Source organism: Triturus cristatus, chromosome 7 (assembly GCF_964204655.1).
Source record: "Triturus cristatus chromosome 7, aTriCri1.1, whole genome shotgun sequence".
NCBI classification, from domain to species: domain Eukaryota; kingdom Metazoa; phylum Chordata; class Amphibia; order Caudata; family Salamandridae; genus Triturus; species Triturus cristatus.
Window position 1 is genome coordinate 331,206,563 of NC_140590.1, and position 24,023 is coordinate 331,230,585.

General features: G+C 44.9%; 1 protein-coding gene across 4 annotated transcripts in view; it reads left to right on the forward strand.

Annotated features, from left to right (window-relative positions):
- KCNJ14 (potassium inwardly rectifying channel subfamily J member 14) overlaps positions 1-24,023 on the forward strand; it is a 270,227-nt gene that overhangs the window by 90,303 nt on the left and 155,901 nt on the right. For 2 of the 4 annotated variants that reach the window (XM_085616444.1, XM_085616446.1), the window contains exon 2: positions 11,579-11,655. The exons of the other annotated variants lie outside the window; for them this stretch is intronic. The gene's annotated coding sequence lies outside the window, so the exon portion shown is untranslated. The remainder of the gene's footprint in view (positions 1-11,578; positions 11,656-24,023) is intronic. 4 annotated transcript variants of the gene reach the window in all.

Here is a 24,023-nt window from a genome sequence, read left to right on the forward strand (position 1 = left end):
CTATATCTTGTGGGTTTGTAATCTGCTGTGCATCATGAAGGGTCAGCCTGGGCACCCACCTCTCACCCTGTTCTCTCCTTTCCAGCCAGGCTAGCAGCTTCCCAGCCCTGTCACCCATTTCATAAAGCTTGTGTTGGGTATGCAGAAGTTTGGCCCTCATATTTTCCTCCACAAAGGTCCTATATTCTAGCTGTTTAATCGTGAGTCAGTGTACAGATGTATCTGTGGGAGATCTTGTGCACTCTTCTTCCAGTTGTTGGAGTTCGCTTTCTAATCGCGAAAGCTGTTGCAGTCGTTTTTTACTGTAACCCACTTTCAACGCTAATGCTTGCCCCTTCACTGCCACTTTAAAGGCCTCCCATATGGTCTGTGCTGAGTCTACTTATGACATTCTCTTTGAAGTAGTTAATGGTCTGTGTGAGCAGGTTCGCTTGTATATCTGGGATTTTTAACAGCCACGGGTGGAGAACTATGGTGGCCCGTGGGCAGTGCGTGAAGTACGTATGTTCGACCCATACTGGAGAGAGATCCGAAATATCTCTCGGTAGAGCATGGGAATTGCGGAAGTAACCAATGTCTGCGGCCTGTCTCAAGAAGTAGTCAATGCGGGACATACTTTTGAGGGCGTTAGAATAGTAAGTGTTGTGGTTCCCAACTGGCTGTAGAGATCACCATATGTCTGTGAGGCCCATGGCCTTCGTAAACTCGGCCATGTGTGTATGGGGGCGTGACTGGGTATGTGTTGGGTGTCTATCTCTTTGGTCGTCCATGGTCATGTTGAAGTCTCCCCCCCCAAGATCAGGGTACCCATTGGGAGGTCTACCAGTATTTTCCCTGGGTCTACCAATGCTTCTTTACCTAGCGCTGGCGGAAGGTATGCTGAGACCACATTAAGCGTTTTCCCTTCCCATTGCGCTTCCAATACAGCAAATCTACACCCCGGATCCGCCCAAGTACGTGTCAGAGTGAGTGCTAGATTCTTTCAAACCAGGATACCTGTCCCTCGGGACCCCGAGGAATAGTCGGCATGGATCAGGAGCTTGTATCCCCACTGCGCGAGAGCTTTGGATTTGTTACCAACTAAGTGTGTCTCTTGCAGTAACACAATATCGGGGGCCTGTCTTTTAAGATAGTGTTGTACAATACCCCTTTTGATTTTGTCCCCCATCCCATTTATATTCCAGGTCAGCACCGTGAGTGATGCTTCTTTCTTAGCTTTCATCAGACTGGACATGGGTAAGGAGATAGAAGTATCTAGCATACCTCCAGGGCTCATCCCCTGCACTCCGCTGTGTTGGCGACCTTTGCATATCCCTCATCAGATGAGCAAGCGCACTGGTATAGAGAAGACTCTTGACTCCACGGCCTAAAGGAGCAGTAGCAATAAATGTATTTAAGCATGACTTGCTACTTTTTGTGACTCTCGAACACACATAAACTTTAACCCCCCTCCCCCCTCTATCAACTCATGTGCCTCCCTCCTCCCTGCTCCCCTGCCAGTGGATTTGAAACTACCCACACCCAAACCAGGCAGAGTGCCTTTAGCCCGCCCCCCCCCAAATACTAGTAGGTGCTGGCAGTCAGCCCTCACTCCCTCGCCTAAGCAGAATTAGCCATTGTCTCATTTCGATTAGAAGTGTGAATCTGGTCTGCCCCACATCAATAGCCGTCCCTTCAGTTTGTAGCAGTTCACAGGTGGCCAGCTGGGACATCAAATCACTAACCACCACAGTCCCCTGGTGAAGGGGGAAACACACCTGCAGGTCTTTTTGATTGTGTATTTGCATGACAATGTTTTTATTTGCGGTAATGCGATACAGTAACTTAAAATGCGTTAATGTAAGGCGAGATGAGTGACACTTGGCAGGGCTGAAAATGTCCCTGCTTTTCTCGCTTGTCCTTTTGTTCGTTACTCTCCTTCCCACTCACCTCTTTCCTTTCTCTTTTCTTGCTTTCCTTCGCCCGTTTGCCTCTTGCACTCTCATCTCTTCTCTAACTCCTCTCCCTCCTACTTTGTCCGTCTTCTCTCCTTCTTCAGGTCTCTCGCTCTGTCTTTGTCCTTCCACCACTGACTGTTAACTGTAGTTAGAATAGGACTGATTTCAGCCAGTGCATTCATTGCTCCTGTGGATTTGGACAATCATTCATTTGGTTTAAAAGCGCCCTCATTTAGTGTAGTGTCAAGTGTAGTGTCTCATTTAGTGTAGTGTCATTTAGCCAAGTGTATTAAAAATATGGTTAAAAAATTGCCAAACTAAGCCAGGGGCCGAGAATTATAATCTGGACAAAAGAAATCAGTTTGCTTCAGGCTCTTCCTTAGAATCAGGAATATCACTGCTTGAGAAAAGGAAAGGCACTGTGCTGATCTATATTGCTGCAACTTTGAGATCAATCTAATTTTAGCCAAACCTATTTGTTATTTGGGCGCAGAATGTCAGTGGTAGCAGTACTGCTGTACAAATTGAGAAGCAGGCGCCAACTGAAAGAAATCTCTTTAGTTGGAGCCAATGACGTTCCTCCCGACCATACACTAGAGCAGGAACCAGGTGGCAGATGCACCAGTAAACTGTGAATCGCAAATCAGTCGCAAACTGATTTGTTTTTGCGATGTGCAATTTACAAAGGTCAGAAATACAATCATTTGTTAAAATAGCAGGACGAACGGAGGACTTGATGTACTTAGATCATGTCACAAAGCAGTGGGTGGGGTGTTTTTGCACAAGACTGTTTTGCGACCCGACCTGAGTTTTGCTCTGCAGCTGAAGTAAAATTGAGTCCCATGGCATTCTCTAGAAGCCACAAAAACTCTTTGCTCAAAAATATGCAGGAGACTTGCGCCCTTGAGCAAGCCCCTGTAGATGCAGGGATTGAGGCCTGCTAGTGCCAGCAGGCCTTCATCTCTGCATCCGTATTCACTGAATGTCAGCATTTTTTTTAACGAGCCATGTGGACAGGGGGAGCTTTCAAAAATAAACGTTGACATTCAAAGAATTGTCTTTGGCGCATCCTGTGGCCCCTTGGACCACTGTCTGGTCTTCCCAACACCAAAAGAGACATTCAGAAGGTGCAAGCTTCCCCGAAGACCTAGGTGCCGATTCCGATCCTGGAAAAACCAGGTACGAACCGTCGGTCGGAGGGTTTTCTCCGTCCGACTCGTACCCGGTAAAATAACCCTACAAACTTGCAAGTACGATTCGTACGGAAACACCATTTCCGTACGAGTCGGAAAAAACACCGACCGACTGTAAAAACACATACCAATGTGATCCGGGACAGCGCCGACGTGACGTTGGGACGCATGCAGGCTGCATTTCACGAACCAGGAAGTACGAATCGTACCAACACCAGTCCGGACGGCAATATTTTTACGGCACCCAAAAAAGCGAAGTACGGCGCGATGCGAGCGGAATTGGGGGCCCGGTACGCGCCGAACCCCCCCCAGACCCCGCGGATGTACGTGCAGTACCCCCACCCGTGTATGTACACCCGTGTATGTACGAGTCGAACCCCCACCCGTGTATGTACACCCGTGTATGTACGAGTCGAACCCCCACTATGTATGTACACCCGTGTATGTACGAGTCGAACCCCCACCCGTGTATGTACACCCATGTATGTACGAGTCAAACCCCCACCTGTGTATGTACACCCGTGTATGTATGAGTCGAACCCCCACCCGTGTATGTACACCCGTGTATGTACGAGTTGAACCCCCACCGTGTATGTACACCCGTGTATGTACGAGTCGAACCCCCACCTGTGTATGTACACCCGTGTATGTACGAGTCGAACCCCCACCCGTGTATGTACACCCGTGTATGTACGAGTCGAACCCCCACCTGTGTATGTACACCCGTGTATGTACGCGTAGCGCTGGGGGTATGCACCGTACATACACGGGTGGGGGTACGACTCGTACATACACGGGTGTACATACACAGGTGGTGGTTCGACTCGTACATACACGGGTGCACATACACGGGTGGGGGTTCGACTCGTACATACACGGGTGGGGGTACGACTCGTACATACACGGGTGTACATACACGGGTTGGGGTACGACTCGTACATACACGGGTGTACATACACGGGTGGGGGCTCGACTCGTACATACACGGGTGGGGGTATGACTCGTACATACACGGGTGTACATACACGGGTGGGGGTACGACTCGTACATACACGGGTGTACATACACGGGTGGGGGTTCGACTCGTACATACACGGGTGGGGGTACGGCACGTACATCCGCGGGGTCTGGGGGGGGTTCGGCGCGTATGCGGGCACATGTGTCCATGGTTGCTATTGCAGTTCGGTCCGTACGGTGTATTTTCCATACGGTTGTAAAATTGGAAGGACGGGACGGATCGTACTTGCGCGGTCGGACTTCATTTTTCCGATTCGTAGGGTAAATCGTCCGAGGATGTGTCAGACACATTGTCCGACCCGAGGACGTGTGGGGATATTTTCCCAATGTGATTCGTATGGACTTTTTCCCATACGAATCGTACTTGGCAGTTTGTACGCTACTTGTACGATTCGTACGGTAAAAATCCCGGATACGATTCGTATGGGGAAATTTTTTCCAGGATCCGAATCGGCACCCTAATGTACACTTCCTTTGAAAGGTCGGTAACCTGTCAGTCGACTATGACCACAATTACGTTTGCACACCATTGATATAAGCCATTGTGATACTTCAGAAGGCGTGGGCACCCCTTTTACACCCTTCTGCTACCGAATTGCAATTGGAAAGCGCATGTTGCCGGTAGGGAAGTGATTTCTGATTCACAGTGTGTACTTGGTATATTGCGACTAGTAATTTTGCAGTTACAATACCTTTGAATTTGCAAATCATATGCTTTGAAATTGCAAAAATGAATTGTACATTCTGGCCACTCAGAAAAAAGCAAGTGGGAATAGCAAATAGCTTTACTTTTTCTTCTGGTTACCTTTTCTTACGTTCTTGATCAGTTATCATACCAACATTTGCGTTTTTCTTCAATGGTTTTGTTAGTGACTCCCATTCACTTTTGTGTTTCTGGTTTCTAAGCCAGAATTTCTATGTTGTGCCTTCAAGCAATTTTAAGGATGCACTCCCAAAAAGTTTGTCATTCTGGGTCACACATTTTTCTGCTGGTATCTCTATCTTGTGATCACTAAACTTAGGTTTGTGCTTCCTGGCACATTCCTGCCCTTTTGAATGCTTGCTAGGACTTCTTCAGGAACTCTCCACAGCATCTCTGATGTGGTCTCATGGACAGCAACTGGTGCTGTACTTCATGTTTGTGATGTCATTAGTCACTGCCTCTCCAGCAGTGACCTGGTCCAAATTGTAAATTGCAATTCGTTTTTTTTTTTACAGTTTGCTATAGCGCGAACTTGACCCGAATCGGGTATCAGAGTGCTTTATATAGCACCAGTTGCATTACATGAGGACACATTCATTTTTTTTTGTTAGGTACGGGGAGGCTAAGTGATTTGCCCAGAATCACAGGATGTTCAGCGTCATTGCCGAGATTCGAACCCAGTTCCCCAGATTCGAGGTCGACCGCCCTTGCTGTTAGGCCAACTTCTCTCCCCTAATTTTGTGACTGTGAATGAAAATTACTACTGAGGTGTGATCATACATAGGGATTTGTGATTAGGAAAAAGTGAGTCATTATATTTTGTAATTTTTAAATAGTAAATTCCTTTGTATATTGAGGCCCAAAATCCTTCACATGAAAGCTGGGCGGGCTAGGGAAAGGGGGGTCAGCTGGCAGATAAAGGTAATAGGCATAATATAAAAATGCTAAATTATACATATGCTATATTGCTCTATGCAAATGAGGGAAACACTTTGCCTCTGCATCTGTATCATATTATCAATGAGGGCAAAGAGGCAGTTAGGGGATGCACTGACTGTGTGCCCCAAAGAGGCGGTGCACACGTCAGTGTGCAGCCCCTCCCCCTGAGGGCAACTCTCTGAAATTCAGAAAGGGGGGTTCCATGGAATCCCCAGATATATTCCTGCAGGCGGTTGCAGTGACTCACTGTGCCCTCCTGCAGGACGGATCTGTGTCCCCCTTGAAAGTGCAGGCATTGTGCTGCCTGCACTGTGAACAGCGGAGCAACAGTTGTTTGAGGGCACATCACCCAGAACGCCAAGATCACCTGGTCTAGAGCACCATCCCTACCTGCATGCCAAAACCAGCATGCCCTGCGAGGCAGAGGAGAGAGCTGGAGGGACTGAGGTTCAGTGGGGGGTCCAGCATGAGGATTCCCTGAGCGAGGTGTCCGGCTGCACACTGATTGGGCTGTTGCCCATGTGCAGTATCAGCTCTGCCACCCCTGTATTCCAGGAGAGGGCCGCCTTGTTCTGGGCCATATCAGAAGACCTGTGTGTGAAGCACCAGGCCACACCGTCACTATGACCCGTATACCAGAGGGAGGTGACCGGTGAAATGATTTGTGGCCAGGAGCACGGGACTTGTGACTGCTGGAATCCGAGACTCCATTTGCCAGCAAGGGCTGGCGTAGTGTGGACAATCGCATGAGTAGAGTCTGCGTCTGGACCATGAGTAACACGTCAAACCTGTATGGACTACCGGTAACACTTTTGCCAGGGTTTGGGCTGATGCCTATACTGAAGGAAGACTGCTGTGACCAGTGGGTTATGCCCACATGCTGTGATCTGCACCTGGCTGATTCCCAGAGGATCACAAAGACACCGCTGAGGACATCGTACACTCCACGCCTTGGCGCCCCCGGCTACCTTTGTGTCTTATGAGCAGGAGCTGCTGCAATCACTGGAACAAACTAGTAGCGCTGCTTGACCGGGAGAGGCTGTGCCACCTGGTGCTGCCACGTTCATCGAGAGTGGTCTGACTTTCCCGTACAGGATCTGGACATGTGAGCACCTGTGGAGAGGGCACTTGCTGCACCACTGAACACTGCCATGCCACTGGAGCGGGTAAGACTGGAACTGGGCCTTTGGGGTTCTGGGGGACCTGCTGCTACTTTTGTCTAATTCCTAAGGAGTCAAAAGGAGAACTCTTGAGTACAGCCTAATAGTTTACATACCCTGATAGGGCCACCAGTGAATGGGGAAGAACGTTGCATGAAGGTGGGTGGAACAGGGATTTGCCCGACGCCTACTAGAGCCCCGACCTCAAGCAGGATTATGTTATTGCTTCTGAATATCGTATACCCTTGCATGTGTGGAGTTAGATATAAAATACTTATTTTTTTCTATAAAAACAAGTATTGGACTGAACATTGATTTATTGTTCATTCTTTTGGCACTTTGAGTTGTGAGTCGTGTTCACTGACCTGTATCTACATTCCCCATACCACACCACCCCGCCCTGAAGGAGCCTTGAATGCTCGACCATAGCTACCTCTGCGAGTCACGTGTAGAAGGGGTACTTGGCCAAGTTGTTCAGGACCCATAGCATAGTATAGTAGGCTCCAGGACAATAGGAGTAAAACACCTCAGCCGCCATGTGGCCCGTGGCCCTCTGAAAGAGGTTCTGACAGTTGCTGCCTGCACCATACCAGTTCTGTTTGTGTGTGAGGGCAGCTTGCACCAATAAAAATCATGCAATACCTTTTCTCAGCATGTGAGGGAAGCTTGTATTACTGAAGCATATATGGTACTCATTCTCATTATCTGCGTGAGGTAGGAAAAAGTACTCTCCTAATATCAATGTGGTATGGTCTACAGAGGGGCAAAGCTTGCGTTGCAGATGCCCATATGACGCCTGTTCTCTGTGTAAAAGAAAAACTTGCACTTCTGATATAAATGCACAGAAAGGAGATTTTCCATGTGTTCATGGGAAGCGTACACTGCTGATGCACATGCACAGACGGCAGCTTTTCTCTGTGTTCCTGAGAAGCTGGCACTGCTGATGCCTACGTGCTCTGTTTCCGAAGTGTGCGAGGAAAGCTTGCACTTCTAATGCCCAGGTAGTTTTTCTAATACGTGTTCTGTGGGAGACCTGCACTGCTGGCGCTCACGTAGTACCTGTACGGTGTACGTAAGGGAAGCTTGCAACACTGGTATCCATACGGTACCTGCTCTATCTGTGTGTGAGATAGAGAGAGAGATGCAGCATCCATGCAGCCTTTGATATATGTGTTCTATGTGCAAGGGAAGCATTATCCTCTTGAACCCTGTGTTCTCACATCCCATGCACCCTTTGCTCTCTTCCACTTTTCTGCTGGTGCCACCATTCCGGACTTTGGTTTGCTTCAACATCCTCCTTGCACTCTGTGACCTCTCCCCTTCGCCCCTCGCACTTGTCTCCTCATGCCTTGATAGCATCATTTTGTTTTTTCCCTATTGAAAGGGTCTTCACCAATCCTAATTAAAATATAACCTATATACATCAAATGTTGCAGCATCACATGCGTTCCTGGCACAAACACAGACCTACACACATTCACACCGTTTTTGCACATGGAAAGTAAGCATCCACAAACAGACCTATTTCCTTCCTTTTCTGTGTATCCATCACGCTTGCTACCATCTTTGTATTACATAACCGCAAAGATGATTGGCAGTGCCAGGGTTGGCTTTACTTGTAGTTCTGCTCTCTCCGCTGTAAAGGTAGGTAGGGCTGTTCGCTCGAGAGTGCGAAGGGAAGCGAGGGCTGGGTGACATACAGATAGACCCCTCGCTTGAGTCGCTCGAGATATCTGAGAACGCATGAAGGGGTGAATGAAGGTGGTAATCTGCAGGCTATATGGAAGCAGCCTGGGAGCGTAGGATGCGTAAAAGCACAGGCGCGCTCATCAGGTATTCCTGTGAGCCCCCACGGCGGAAGCAGCGGTGGTCAGCCGGCGAGTGACATCACCCTAGAGTTAAAAGCTTCGGAGAGAGAACGAGGCAGAGCTCCGGAGGCCCGGGAATTCTCCTCACAAAAATCAATATCTGTATCAGCGCCATCACCAATAATCCGTGCTTGCTGCGCCGCACATAGCATGAGTGCCACAGGCCACATTACTCACAAGTGGATCCGCCGCCAGGAAATCCGAGGGGTTTCATTATTCCGGAGTTCCGGAAAGGACGCCGGTAGTTTCTCGCTCTGACGGCCTTTCAAATGCAGGGGCCTGTCGGGAAGCCGCCGAATTTTCCCGAGAGCGTTTATCCTTCACCGTTGTGATGGAGTAAGGTGTCCGCTGGATATCTAAATCAAGCCCTAAATCATGTGGATAAGAAAAGGGGTACTTCCAGGAGCGTAGTTACAATTCGTCCAGCAGGTGCAGTGGCACCAGAACCCAAAGCCCTGAATGGCCCATTGATACTTTTATAATTGTTGACTTGTACTACCCCAACAGTCCAAGGGACAATTTCCCTGGCTTGCACCATGGCATCCTTGGTATGCTACTGTGTACTGCCCCATTGTCTGTCTCTCCCTGCGACATAGCTGCCAAGTTTTCCAGGTCTATGCCTGATGTGCTGGTCCAGTCCCGGTTTTGCCTTTGAATTCTGGGACTTGTAGTCCTGTGGTATAATGGAATACACTACAATTCCTTGGATCCCAAAAAAATCTTGGACTGGAGCAGCACCAGGTACTGACCTGGGAAACTTGACAGGGCGGCTGCGAGGACTCACTGGAGACAAAAGAAGCAGTTAGCAGGAGCAGAAATTCTTTGTACCACCAGAGCTGTAAGAGGGCCCAGCAACAATCTTCATTTAATGCCTGCAAGACGGTGTCCAAGACCCTCCTTTGGAGCAGCAATATTGTGCTCCTTTTGGTTTGCTTTGGGCAAGAATGTGTTCTAAAAATCTGGCAAAACTGGAAGGGAGTTCGTAGTGTTTTGGAACTGTTTTTAAAGGCCTGTCCTAACTTGCATTGCTGACCTAAATCTTGTTGATGTCCCATCTCATCAGCCTTTTCTGCCCCCACAGCCCCCATGTACCAAAAACATTAAACATGTGCTGTGCCCGCCTTAGCAAAATATAAAAGTGCTTAGAGTGGCGGACCAGTGGGTACTGGGAGGGTGAGGGCTACTTAAAGAAGTGCGGTTAGAGTTCAGGTGGAGGTTTGGTGTTGTTTTAAGAGTTTGCACATCCTGCACATGACACTAAATAGGATTGAAAACAAAATTGTATGTATTCTATTGTTACATTTCTTTTCTGTCTTTGTTTACTTTAATTAGTAGCCATGGATCATTACCAAAGTTCTGTATTTACATTTGCTGTTTGAAGTATGTATATATATGTATGTATATATGATAAAGGTTAGAAATACCAGCTTTAGATGATTTTGCTTATTTACTGATCCTCATTATTATATGTGGAAATGGTCCTCATGTTATTACTGTTGCTCACAGCAGGGTAAGGTGTGGCGTTAAAGCTTAAGGCACTGTGTACTTAAGGACTTTGCTGCTCAGGTTATATCTTTATGTATGTCCTTCACATAACATTTAAAGTAACAGTTACAGACCCCCCATCCTATCAGGTCCCTCACACAAATACGTAAGAGTAATTTTGAGTGTGTATAATTTGAGGAACTTTACAGACAAATGGCAGTGAGGGGTTCTTTAATGTCATATGCTTGCCAGTGTTTGGGTGCAGGGGTTGCCTGTGTCTTGGTGGATCATGAAGAAGGCATGCTGCTTACATATATCTTCATTGAGTAAGGAATGGGACGAGGATGAGGATTTAATTGATTATTTACTAGTAATCATCAGCACTCCTTCATCCCAGTACTTATATGAACACCCTTCCACCTGTAACTGTCTCAGTATGTGGGCATGTGCTATAATGCCAGATCTCCAATTAATTTTCATTATTCCTTGCACCAGGGAACACAAATTGTTCAATGGAACTTGATCTAATTTTCACTAAAGGCACCATGCTCCTACTTCAGCAGTCAAAATCCCTTCAGCTCTTTGGAATATTAATATTTGTGGGTCCCAGCTTGATGGATAGCCTTGGAATACCTCGGAAGTGTTTCTAAGGAATAAATAACCGGGCCAGCATGATGTCATCTGTCCAATAACTACCAAAATGCTTACGGTCTTCTAATATATGTAGTCTTCTTTTTATGTGCCATAGCTTAAAGATGTTATCCCGGAAGCCACCCAATTAAACAGGGGTCCCTGCTGACGTATTCGCCTGAAGCTCCATTTCTCTGTCATGCTCACACCTTAAATGATGGTCCATCCTCCCATACAGCATGGCGCGTCATGTCTCATGCACACCCAGCAGACAACTCGGATCACCATGCTAAGAATATCAAATACAGTGTGCAACTTGCATTTTTGTTCTTATAATAATCAGAGTGTTTGTAATTGTCGGTGTATGCAATGGTGCTATCTTGGGTAGATTAATACATTTCATAGTTCCCCATTGCAGTTTCTAGCATCTTTATTGCAGTGTTTTAACTGCTTTGTTATTGGTGCTAAGCTTAGTATGCCACATGCTTAAATACTGATCAGCATAATGCTTGTTATATCTCTTAACATATTAAAGTGTATTCATGATAGACCAAATGAACATGCATGTCACTTCCTGTGATGTCACATGAGGTGATGTCAGCCTATTCTTTCTAACTTGGTGAGTCCCCTCACTTCTGTTTTTTAGGACATGTGCCCTGATTGTAACAATGCTGAGAAGTGCCGGTACTCTCCCAACAAATGCAGCTGTATGGAGAAGTGCAGGTACTCTCCTTTTCAAATTCGAGTAGTACAGGTATCCTGTGCCAGCCAGTACCCACCCATTTAAGCCACTGATTGTCAGGAAATCCCTCCAACTGCTAACAGGCCAGTCAATCTCTGATAAATACACTTATCATAATTCCCTTGTAATGACAATGGTTATATGAAGTGTGTTTTGTTGTGTTTGCCTCTTCCTTAGGAACATAAGAGTCTTTCTCCTACAGACACCCGTCACTGCTGCTTCATGGAGAAGCAACTCCCCCCACATGATATGGGTTTATGTTATAGCAATATCAAAAAGCTGCCTCCTCATCTGAAGAAACCACCTTATTTGTTCTAAGAACATTTACATTAGCTAAATACAGGTGCTTTATAGTACTTGCAGTTGGAGCAGGGAAAAGGAATCCCCCGTCCACTATGGGGATCTTTGTGAGTCTAGTAAGGCTGCAGGAGTGTTGTAGGGTCTACATGAGGGACGTCTGGGGATTATGTAAAGAGCCGCTGGGGGCAGGGACTTACACGAGTGTCTGATGGGTTTGTTTGAGGTCTGTTGGGGATATGTGGGGATATGTTTGTGGGCTAATTGAGGGTCTGTTGAGAGAGCGAGAGGCACAGAGGAGTTTTAAACTCTAGGTGAATACATTTTAGAAAATATTATGTGAGTGTACTAAGACTTCCGGGAGAAGATGTAGTGGTTAGGTGATGGTCCTCTCTGGGTGTTATGTTATGTCAATATGTAGAGCGCTGAGTTTATCCAGACCTCGTGAAGGGTGCTGTTTTTTTTGATGGACTGAGAATCTTTCCTAGGAGTTGTATGGATGTGTGTTTGGAGCAGTGAGGGTTTGTTGAGACTAGGTAAGGGTCTTTTAGCAACCAGTCGTTTGGGGAGAGCCCTGATGTCAAGGTCTGCTGTGAGCCAGGTGAAGGTTTCTTTGAAGGTACTCTTGTATCTTTTCTTTGAGGGACTCTTGGGGCAATGCAAGGTTGAGTCCAGGGCTATGGCAGGGTTTGCTATGAGTTATGCAAAGATCTGTTATAGGTGTTGTAAGATTAACCAGGAGCCGCATGAGATGCTGGCTACTCTGTGAGGGTATGAGAAATCAGACAAAGTACAAGTGCCAACCACACATTTTCAGTGTTTCCTGGTTCGGGCCATGTATTGTTCAGTGTGTGTTACAGTAAGTTCTGATCTCTGTGCCCGTCTAAAGTGGTGGCAGCAAACAAATATATTAAAGAGAAATGATGCAGAGATTATTGCTACAGCTCAGACACCCACTCTGTTATTATCCCTTTGGTACAGAGGTCTGTTTCTGCTACCAGCTGCTCCTACCAGCAGATGCTTTCTTTCTTCAACCTGAATGCAATGTTTTGGTGCTCTCTCGTTCTCTCTGCGACATGGGGTAATATTTTAGATGTTCACTTTTTAGAGACATTACAACTTACTTGTCTCTTTTGGAACCACCACTTACTCGATACCCACCCTTTCTACCCTGCCCGAGCTCTGGCATTAGCTCTTAGTTTCCACATGCGCTCCACAGTTAGCTCATTCCACTCAGCTGCTTGTACACTTCACTGAAACCAATCCAGTGAACCACAAGGCGTTCTTCTCACTGGACAAACAAGGAACGATTCATTTTTCTGGGTCCTGGGGCAGCAACTCTCAGTAAGTCTTCAGCCAATGTTGGGGCTCCTTCTGGTAGGTACAGCAGAGAGACTCACAGCTGATGCCGACCATTTCTGTCTCTGTTGCAATCAGGGGTTTTCCATGGTTTCGCTCGTCGTCTCGCTTCCCACACCCTAGTTTACTGGCTGGGATTTTGGTGTCAAATAAACGGCAACCTCCCATGTGGTTCTTCCGGCTTTGCTGTGTAAAGCTGCTGTTTTTGATCTGGACTCTTTTAAGTCCGCTACTTAATTATGTGTTATAATGTACCTAACTTCTTTTCATATTGTTTATACTTGTTCATATTAACCACCGTTGTCTGTGTACCATTATTTTGCCATTTTCAGTTGCTAATTTTGGTAAATTGTAAATAAATATAATATTAGCATTTTTGCACATCCCAGGCCTTTTTTCACATTTGTCTTGCTTTTCCACTGGAGTAGTGATCCTTATTAAGGACTCTTTGAGAAATATATTTGTATGACTAAAATATATATATATATATTCACTGAAAAACCCATAGGTTTCAGGCACGTTATAGTTAGAAATTAGCATTTAAAAAACCTTAGAAATTCACTGAAAAAACCATAGGTTTTAGGGAAAGTTATAGTTAATTGGACATTTCACTCGTACAAAACCAGAGAAATTCCCCCGTTATAGTTAATTCAGCTAACTATAACTCGCGCCCCCGCAATGCACTGCTGATGACGTTCACATATTACATCACTCATGACATGATCAGTGACATCACTGATGACATCACTGATGACATCACTGATGACATCACTGATGACATCACTGATGACATCATCCAGTGACTGTGTGTTTGTGTAAAGTTTAAATATGTTTAATATATATAGGGAAAGGCATATTGAAGAATGAGTGGGTGTATAAGTGTCTGAATGGATGATTTAGTAGCTGCGTGACGGACTCTATAAGTGAATGATTAAACATATCTTACTGAATACATGGGTTAGTGACTAAACTGTGTGAATGTCTGTATCCGTCTGTCTGTTGGTGTGTAAGCGGCTGCATGGGTTTGCGAATAGCTACATGAGTGTCTATATGGGTTATTGATTGGTTGTTTGAGTATCTGTATGGGTGCCTGAGTGTTTGTGTGGGTGGGTTGTGTGTGACTCTGTGCATAGATGTGTGAGTGAGTGATTCACTGGGTGCATGGTTTCAAGAGTGCATCTGTGATGGACTGTATGGGTGGGTGAGTGAATGTATATCTCAGTGGTACATGTGTGAGTAACTACATATGTGAAAGGCAGTATATATGTGTGTTGGAGTATATAAATGGCTATAAGTGAGAGTGTGTGATTGTGAGAGTGGCTGTATGGATGAATGTGTGCTTATATCAGTGATTGTATAAGAGCGTAAGAATGTGCTAGTATTAGTATGAGTAATTGAGCTGGTGTGTGTATAACTGTATAGGTGAATAAATGGTGGTGTGATTAATTATTTGCATGACTGACTAGGTGTGTGAGTACCTCTATAGGTGAGTGACGGTGTGTAAGTGTCTATATAGGTGTATGAGTGCATATGATAGTCCTGTACTGAGTGACTGTACAGGTGAGTGAGTGGATGTGTGTGAAAACCTAAGAATCAGTGAGTGGGTATGTAGTTATAGGTGTTGCAGTGTCTACGGTTTTGAGAATGGCAGTCTGTAATTTAGAGTGGGTGTATCAAAGGTTATATTAGGGTGTGAGAAGATGCATCAAATTATCACATGGATGATGTCATCAGTGATGTCATCAGTGATGTCATTTGAGATGTCATCAGTGATGTCATCAGTGATGTCACTGACCATGTCATGAATTTGTTTTATATATATATATATATATATTATCTACTGGCGGTCGCCAGTAGATAGTTATAGTTAGGACAGTGTTTCCATAGGAAATCTGAAAATTCTGTTTTGAATAACTTTGGCGCCGGTTGACGAATCCTCGCAAATTTTTCAAAATAGGTGGGGCGCTCCGCTCCTACCCTGAAAGTCTTGGGGTGATTAGTCAAGCGGGGGCCGAGAAAAAAGGGGGGTCCCAAAACACGTTTTCCCCATGCATTTTTCCATAGGACCTTTAGTCGAAGGTACAGCCCGAACGGCTGAACAGAATTACGTGAAATTTGGCAGAGAGGTAGCCATAAGGTCAAGGAAGTGCCTTTTGAAGGTCTCGTGTAAATCTGTTCAGTATTTCCTGAGAAAATAGCATTTAAAAGCATATAAATATCTATACGCGCGCACCGTGCGCGCACTGTGCGCGCACCCTGCCGTGCGCGAGCGCAATTCTGATTGGTTGTTAGATGTCAGTAAACATTCGAATCGGTCAAAATCAGGAAGTGGCGGCCGCCATTTTGTCTCTCGCAGTCTGAGGCAGTGAAAAACAAAGGTGGAGAACGTGAAAAGGGGGCAGGGTGGACAGTTCTTGACCCCCTAGCCTTTGTCAGGGGGTCACTGAAGGACCCCCAAGGGTGAAAAAAACATTTATTTTTTTGTCAAAAATGCACGGGGTGCGCGCACGGAGCGCGCACGGTGCGCGCACGGCACGCACAATGGTTCGTGGGAGCTCGGTGCGCTTCGCGCACCGAGTGCCCACAGCGCGCGCACGGTGCGCGAAGCGCACCCTGCGCGCACGGTGAAAAACCTGAAAAAAAAAGAAATATTAATAAATACATAACTTAGCATTTAAAAAACCATACAAATTCACTTAAAAAACCATAGGTTTCACACACGTTATAGTTAGGAATTAGCATTTAAAAAACCTTGCAAATTCACTTAAAAAACCATAGGTTTCACACATGTTATAGTTAGCTGGACATTTCCCTCGTAAAAAACCAATGAAATTCCCCCGTTATAGTTAGTGCAGTCAACTATAACTCACGCGACCGCAATCCTCTGCTGATGACGTCAGATATTACATCACTGATTACATATGTGTCTTTCTGAAAAATAAATATTTGTAATATATGTATAGCTAAAGATTAATGGAAGAAGACATGGGTAAATAGGTGTCTAAATACAGTGATGTAATATCTGACGTCATCATCAGAGGATTGCGGTCGCGTGAGTTATAGTTGACTGCACTAACTATAACGGGGGAATTTCATTGGTTTTTTACGAGGGAAATCTCCAGCTAACTATAACATGTGTGAAACCTATGGTTTTTTAAGTGAATTTGCAAGGTTTTTTAAATGCTAATTCCTAACTATAACGTGTGTGAAACCTATGGTTTTTTCAGTGAATATATATATATATATATATATATATATATATATATATATATATATATATATATATATATATGATATATATATATATATATATATATATATATATATATATTTTCACTGAAAAAACCATAGGTTTCACACATGTTATAGTTAGCTGGACATTTTATTGATAAAAAACCAATGAAATTCCCCCGTTATAGTTAGTGCAGGCAACTATAACTCACGCGACCGCAATCCTCTGCTGATGCTAATACTGTATTTAGACACTTATTTGCCTATGTCTTCTTCCATTAAATTTTAGCTATACATATATTACAAATATTTTTTTTTCATAAAGACACATATGTCATCAGCAGAAGATTGCGGTCGCGTGAGTTATAGTTGCCTGCACTAACTATAACGGGGGAATTTCATTGGTTTTTTATCAGTAAAATTTCCAGCTAACTATAACATGTGTGAAACCTATGGTTTTTTCACTGAATATATATATATATATATATATATATATATATATATATATATATATATATATATATATATATATATATATATATATATATATATAAAACAAATTCCTTCTCATCAAGAAAGACCCGGCACTCTCAGTTGCTGTGTTCCATCGAAAGGTTTAATGGCTGACGCGCCTACACGTTTTGGTCCAGGCTCACGGTTACGGGCTCATATTTGCCAATGTTATTTAAACATGTGATCAAACGACACTCAGTCAAAGTGATAAAACATAAACAAGGGACCTACATAGACACATTTTTCTTACATTTACACTGTGGCCATCTCGGCCTAGCCAAATGTGTTACAAAATATAATAGCCTGATGTGTATGTTTAACAAGAATATTTACATATTAGTAAATTAACGAAGCAAAGGGTAGTCATAATATGAAGCAGAACAAAATATTTGTCCCCTTTGAATCAACAATATGCATTCAAAGTGGATATACTTCTGCAGATTGATGTTTTCACTTACATCATGCTCGTTACTCCACCAGTTGCGAGGGTTGCACCTCAGTTTATGTTATAATCACAAATAACATAGTGCTTCTCTGCACGCTCAAATCAAATTAAAAAGATATTCAAATTCAAAAATATTAATTTTACACCATAAAATCCAATGCTGTTATCCGCATCATAGTACAACATCCAGTTTCACTTGTATCTTTGCTGCTCGCAGATGAGATAGTACAAAACGCTTATCTGTAGTGCAGCCTAATGCGTTATCATCATTAAGCAGATCATCAGGTCAAAGTGGGCTAAGCACATCATGACAGTGGGCTAAGCACATCATGACAATCAAGCCCAAGTGGGCTTAAGTCCATCAATTATGGCAGGCAAAAAGTCCACTATAATCAGAATTCATTTTATAATGTAAAGAAATGTTGTATTACGAATCCAGGCTATTATCTTAACTGTTCTACTCTCCTCACACCATGCTGTGTTATTCATTTAAAAGGTATGCTTAATAGCAAAAGTTAAAACAGAAGATTAGTACTCTTTAAAAACAGATCAATACCCTGAATTCTTAAGCGAGAATAACAGCTAAAGAAATACATATAATTGATTTTCCACATTTAACCCTCTTGGTTCAAGTGAATCAAATTTCAACATTTATTTTGCTTTCAACCTGTGGAGAGACTTTTCCCTGTTACCCCCTCTGGGATTTTTTCGAATATTATTAACTACACAATATGGTAACTGATCAAGGTCCCCCTGGTGTGTCTTCCAGAAATGTCCCGCAGCGGGGTTAGTATTGTCCCTGTTCTTTATGGCCCTTAGGTGTTGTAAGTCTATTTTGTGGACTTGTAGGACAGTACTGCCTATATATACTTTGTTACAACTACATTTAACCATATAGACAGCGAATTCAGTTTTACAAGTCAGGTGTCTTAAGATTTTTATGACATGTCCAAAAGGAGTGGGTACTGATGTAGTGTGTTTCCCAGATCTGCTAGCTTTACTTTACACTTGTCGTACCTGATAAAGCCTGCCCTTGGTTTTAGACATACAGTTTTGCCACATCTGATGTCATTTACCATCAGCCTATTCCTAAAGGACTTGGCATTCCTGCATGTAATCAAAGGTTTGGTAGAAATCAAATCTACAATTAGGGGCTGGGATTTACAGGAACATAATATACGTAATTCTGTAAAAAAACAGGAACACTCATGGCCCAGCAACAATCAAATTATAACACAGTCCTGACAAGATGTGCGAAAGATCAGACAGGGATCAATCCAGTATCATCATATGCTCTTGGAACACTCATGGGGTAGAAAAGTTTCTACAAAAATATGAGTTCACGGCATTCCTCCAGAAACATGATATAATCCCAACGCAGGAAACATGGAGCCTAACACCAATACATATTACAGCCTACACAGATCATCATCAAACGGCAACTAGGTCATCTAAATTCCGCCACCCCAAAGGGGGGCTATCTACATTTTGTTCAACAAAATTTAACTGGTCAATAGAAAAGCTAGAAACTGGGCTAAAATGGATTCTAGTTACCAAGTTGGAAAATCAGAAGGCAAGCATAGCACCAACGGTAATTTTATTAATAAATGTCTATGTTCACCCCAGAAAGTAGACAAAAGAGGAGCATAAGAAATCCCTGTATGAAATATCAAAACTACACAGAGGCAATACAAACCGGCACAGTTTATCATCACAGGAGACTTTAAAATAAATCTGTGCAAAAAACAGAAGAATACCAGTCAAAGTGGGAATAGATATAGGATCCAGGTGAAGTACTGGGTATTTTAGTCCCAGCGGTGCAGGGGCACACACCCTATGACTTCTGGGTTTCACCCTGTTCCGGACCTACAGAAACACAGAGTCTTCTGGGTGAAGTCAAAGAATCGTTTATTGGCTGCAGACCAATGACAGGTATCCTAGAAGTACAACAGCGTGTATGTTCTCAGGAGACTGCTGAAAATCATAGGAACGGACTTCATCTTAAATACGCTTTTCCTTGCCTCAAGCATACATTCCTAGGTTTTATGATACGGCAATATACAAGTGTACATTACAAAGAAAAGGCAGAGTCATGATGACCATCCCACATTCCAGTTCGGCCAGCCCACAATGATTTACACAGTAAGATTCAGATCCCACGTTTGAAGTAAATAGACCCCCCAATAAACATGAGCATCTCCTGTTTTGGGAAACAAGTCATAAAGCAAGAACAAGCAGGTGTGGAAGAGATTAGCCGGGGGATTGTGTAGAATGAAAGGGTTTTATGACGGGTCAAGCCCTGATACGAATCACAGGTGGACGGAGGAAGGGGAGCTCGTGAGACCGGTTTGACCCGGGGCAGCAGAGCCAGCTGCCCAGGTCACAGAGAAGTCAGAGGGAAAGCCCATGTACTGTGAGGCCCGTATTAACTCCATCATAGCCTATGTGAGGGCAATGACAAGATGGCCACTGCTTCCAAAATGGAACCCGCGTAGTTGAGCAGAATAACGTGTACACAGTGCATTCATAGCTAGAACGGCACATAAAACACTCGTACGTGCCGCATTTACCATTTGCGGTTCGCTAATACCAAGATAGACAGAGGTAGGGCCCTGTCCCCTACGCGGTTCCGAATATCAAAGTACGACAGACCCTCCTTTTGCCCTTACATAGGCAATCACTATACTCATCTTAATCCGAGTCTAGGTCAATGTCCACGAAGTCATGGAGATGTTGCTGTAGCATCATCCTATTACTTAGCTCGTCCCTCGATACAGGTTTCCTTACACATAAGGTAGCACAGAGGCCACATATCGTAGGAGCACACTGTATGCATAGACAGAACAGGAAAAGAATGGCTAAGATCATTCCAATGACCATCAGAACTTTCCAACCCCAGGCAGATATCATTTCCCAGAACCATCCCATCAGTGACCAATCTCCCTTATCCACGTGTATGGCTTCAGATATTTTATGGAGTTTGGAGATGGCTTGATACACTGTTGGAGCATTATCTGGTATGAAAATGCAGCAACTGGATTGGATGACCTTGCATACCCCACCGCGGTCTGCAAGAATAACGTCTAGAACCATGCGGTTCTGCAAAGTCATAAGGCGATCCGCTTGGAGCTCAGCTGTCAAATTACTAAGGGCACCAGCCGTTACATTGACGGTGGATTCAACCACACGAGTCAGCTGTCTCAGGTTCCTACTATTGACCATAGGTCCCCAAAACGGCAGGAAACCCAAGAAGAAGTCTCCTGCTTCCTGACCGGCAGTGTCCTCCTTACTAATCACACCTCTCACAACTCTGGTCTTGTGATAGTCAGAGGCGGCAGTAAATGTCGGCGGTAGCAAGTTCGCAATATAACATGTGCCCGAGAAATCAGGGGGCAACCATGTATATGCTCGATCATTACAGATGAAATATGTGCCCTTAGCAGCCAAAAACGCAGGGGAAAACTGTGACGGGAAAGTGTATGTTTCAGTACAGTCACTCCTTCCCAGTTGAGCCCTTGGATTCTGACCATTACCCTGTAAGCAGAACCGACCCATGTGGGGTACGACCCAGATTGGAGATGAGGTTTTTCGCTGTCTTTCACCCAGACTAATACTATACCCCGTCGCGTTCCATCCTACATAAGGTCTCAGCTCTTCTTTAGGAATGGATGAGTATGCATCAATATCTCTACTCATATCGGCAACTCCTTTCATCAAAGCCTTATTATTGGTGATGGGTCTGATAGAACGCGGTGGGCGAGGGGAGTATGTATCTAGAGCGTAGAGAAACATGGTTTGGAATGCCCATGACGATCCATTGTAACTGTACGGTAGCACCAGGTAGGGAATACCCTTGTTAATGGTATGTGGCATTAACCCACAGACCCAGCAATTGGTCGTATTCATTACCAGTTGGTGCTGGTGCAAGAGTTGGATAAACGAGTTATTTACGAACTCTGATCGTCTGGTCTGTTCGTGCTCAGGCAAAGGGTGAAAAGAGTGAGAGGAGGCAGTAGAAAGAGATATAGGCTGTTGAGTGGGTGCAATGGGTTTTTGAGCAGAGAAAAGCACACATCCTACAATAAACATCATGATACTACACAGTGTAAAAAAGCACAAAAAGACAAAACATTTACTTTTTATAATTCTACACATTCTTGTTTGAAAGTTCATTTCCTCAATCGGTCTCTCCATCTTGCAAAACTCCATCCTCTACTCGGGCCGCTCGCGGTGGATGAGTTTCTTCTGCTAAGGAGTACGCCTGTCAGTCCAGGGAAACGCCCTAGACCAACCAGAACCGTTGACCTAGCGTCTTCGGCCTGTACCCCAAAGTCTTGGCACCGCGACCCTGCGGCAGAACCCGGATGGTGGTTCGAAAAACAAAAATCAAGAAAGTCCTTCAGATGGGAGAGCAAAAAATGTCAAAAGGGAAATAATGAGGAAATCTTTATTTGTCTATGGGCCTAGGTCTCAAATTATAGCGGAGACGGCCAGGTGCTGTTTGGTCTTGAAACAAAAGTTCAGGCTCAGTGGTGTCCAGTCGATTTGATGGCGGCACAGCTTCCTGCAGAATATTGTCACTTTCTTGGACTGAAGCTGTGTCTCTTAAGCGTGCGTCACTGAATGGTACAAAGCGAGGTACAATGTCTGTCTCTGAGTCGGCGATACCCTCCTTGACCCACTGGTCATATGGCAGAGGCAAGGGAACTACCTTGCAGTGAGTACCATGAATCCAGTGTTTCTTCCCTTTCACTCGCACTGCTGATCTTGTCGAAAGAAGAACAAGATGAGGGCCGATCCAGCGAGGCTCGTCGTTGCCCTTGCGCTGGAAATTCCGGACCAGGACCCACGAGCCAGGGTTGATGGGGTGTCCAGGAGGTCCAGAGGCTTGGGGAAGAGTATCATGTACCTGTTGGTGCAAAACACGCAGTTTAACAGTCAAATCATACAGGTAATCGAGCAGTACTGGATGCTCAATTTCGCTGAACTTCGTAGGCCTTGGTACACCCCATACGTTGGCCGGGCGGCCAAAGACTACTTCATAAGGACTAAGTCCCACTCGTGAGTGTATCGTCATTCTGGTGGACAAGAGTGCTAAAGGCAGAGCGTCAGGCCATTTAAGACCAGTGCTCGCCTGAATTTTGGCTAACTTGAGCTTTAAGGCTCCATTGTAGCGTTCTACTAATCCAGCTGATTGGGGGTGATTTGCAGCATGGAATTTCTGCCTTATGCCTAAACCTTCACATACATTCTTCATCACTTTACCCACGAACTCACTTCCATTATCACACCACACCATTCTTGGCATCCCAAACCTAGGGAAAAACTCCTTCACAAGGGCTTTGGCTGTGGATAGGGCAGTGTTATCTTTCAGAGGATAAGCCTCTACCCATTTGGAAAAAGCACAAACAACCACCAGTACATATTTCAGGTTGTTGCATCTTTCCATGTGAATAAAGTCCAGCTGCAAAACGTCAAATGGACATGATGGGGGTGCAAAGTGACCAGCCGGAGTTGGGGTTCCCCTACCAGGGTTGTACTTCAAGCATACTATACAATTCTTGACCACATTCTCTGCACACTTGGGAATCCCAGCATTCTGCCATACTGGAGCCAACAACTTACAGATACCTTTCGTACTGATATGTGCCATTCCATGCGCCATAGTAACCACTGGAAGCACATATGCATCAGGCAACAACCATCGCCTATGTTCTGTCAGGTCAATCCAACAACCATTCTCATCCAACTTACCCATACTCTCTCTCCACTCGCTTAACTCGTCTTCCGTAGCTTCAGCCTGAAGCGACTTCACACTCTCTATTGTGTTCTCACATATTCCCACATCATTAACCCATCTTGCGGGGCCTGCAACATACATTCTAGTCTTCACATTCTGTGCGGTTTCTCTCGCGGTCTCATCAGCAAACGCATTCCCACGTCCAACATCATCTGTGACTTTCCTGTGCGCACTGCATTTCATGATCGCAACTTGCAAAGGTAGGGTCAGTGACTCAAGGAGATCATTCACCAACTTGCCATTCTGAATTTTAGCTCCATGCGACGTCAGGAACCCACGCTCTTTCCACAGTCGCCCAAAATTATGAGCCACGCCAAAGGCGTACTGGCTATCTGTGTATATAGTTTACGTAGTGGGTCGCGACACTGCTCGTCATACTAGCAAATAGCCCCAAAGAATTCTGGATAATGTAGTGGCAGCGGTGAGTACGCCTATGCCACGAGTATGTGAAATAATGCCATCCCTGGACACGTGTTTCGAGGTAATTGCCTCTCGTCAGCAGGGAGCAGGTAGGTATGCGGGGTGCCAAGTAGACTGCCAAAATATATAGGTAAAGTACCTTTCAAGGCGCGCAGGTGCAGACACCAGGCTCGTCAGCCCAAAGTCGCTCGAAAGAGCTTTAAATAGTTTACGTAGTGGGTCGCGACACTGCTCGTCATACTAGCAAATAGCCCCAAAGAATTCTGGATAATGTAGTGGCAGCG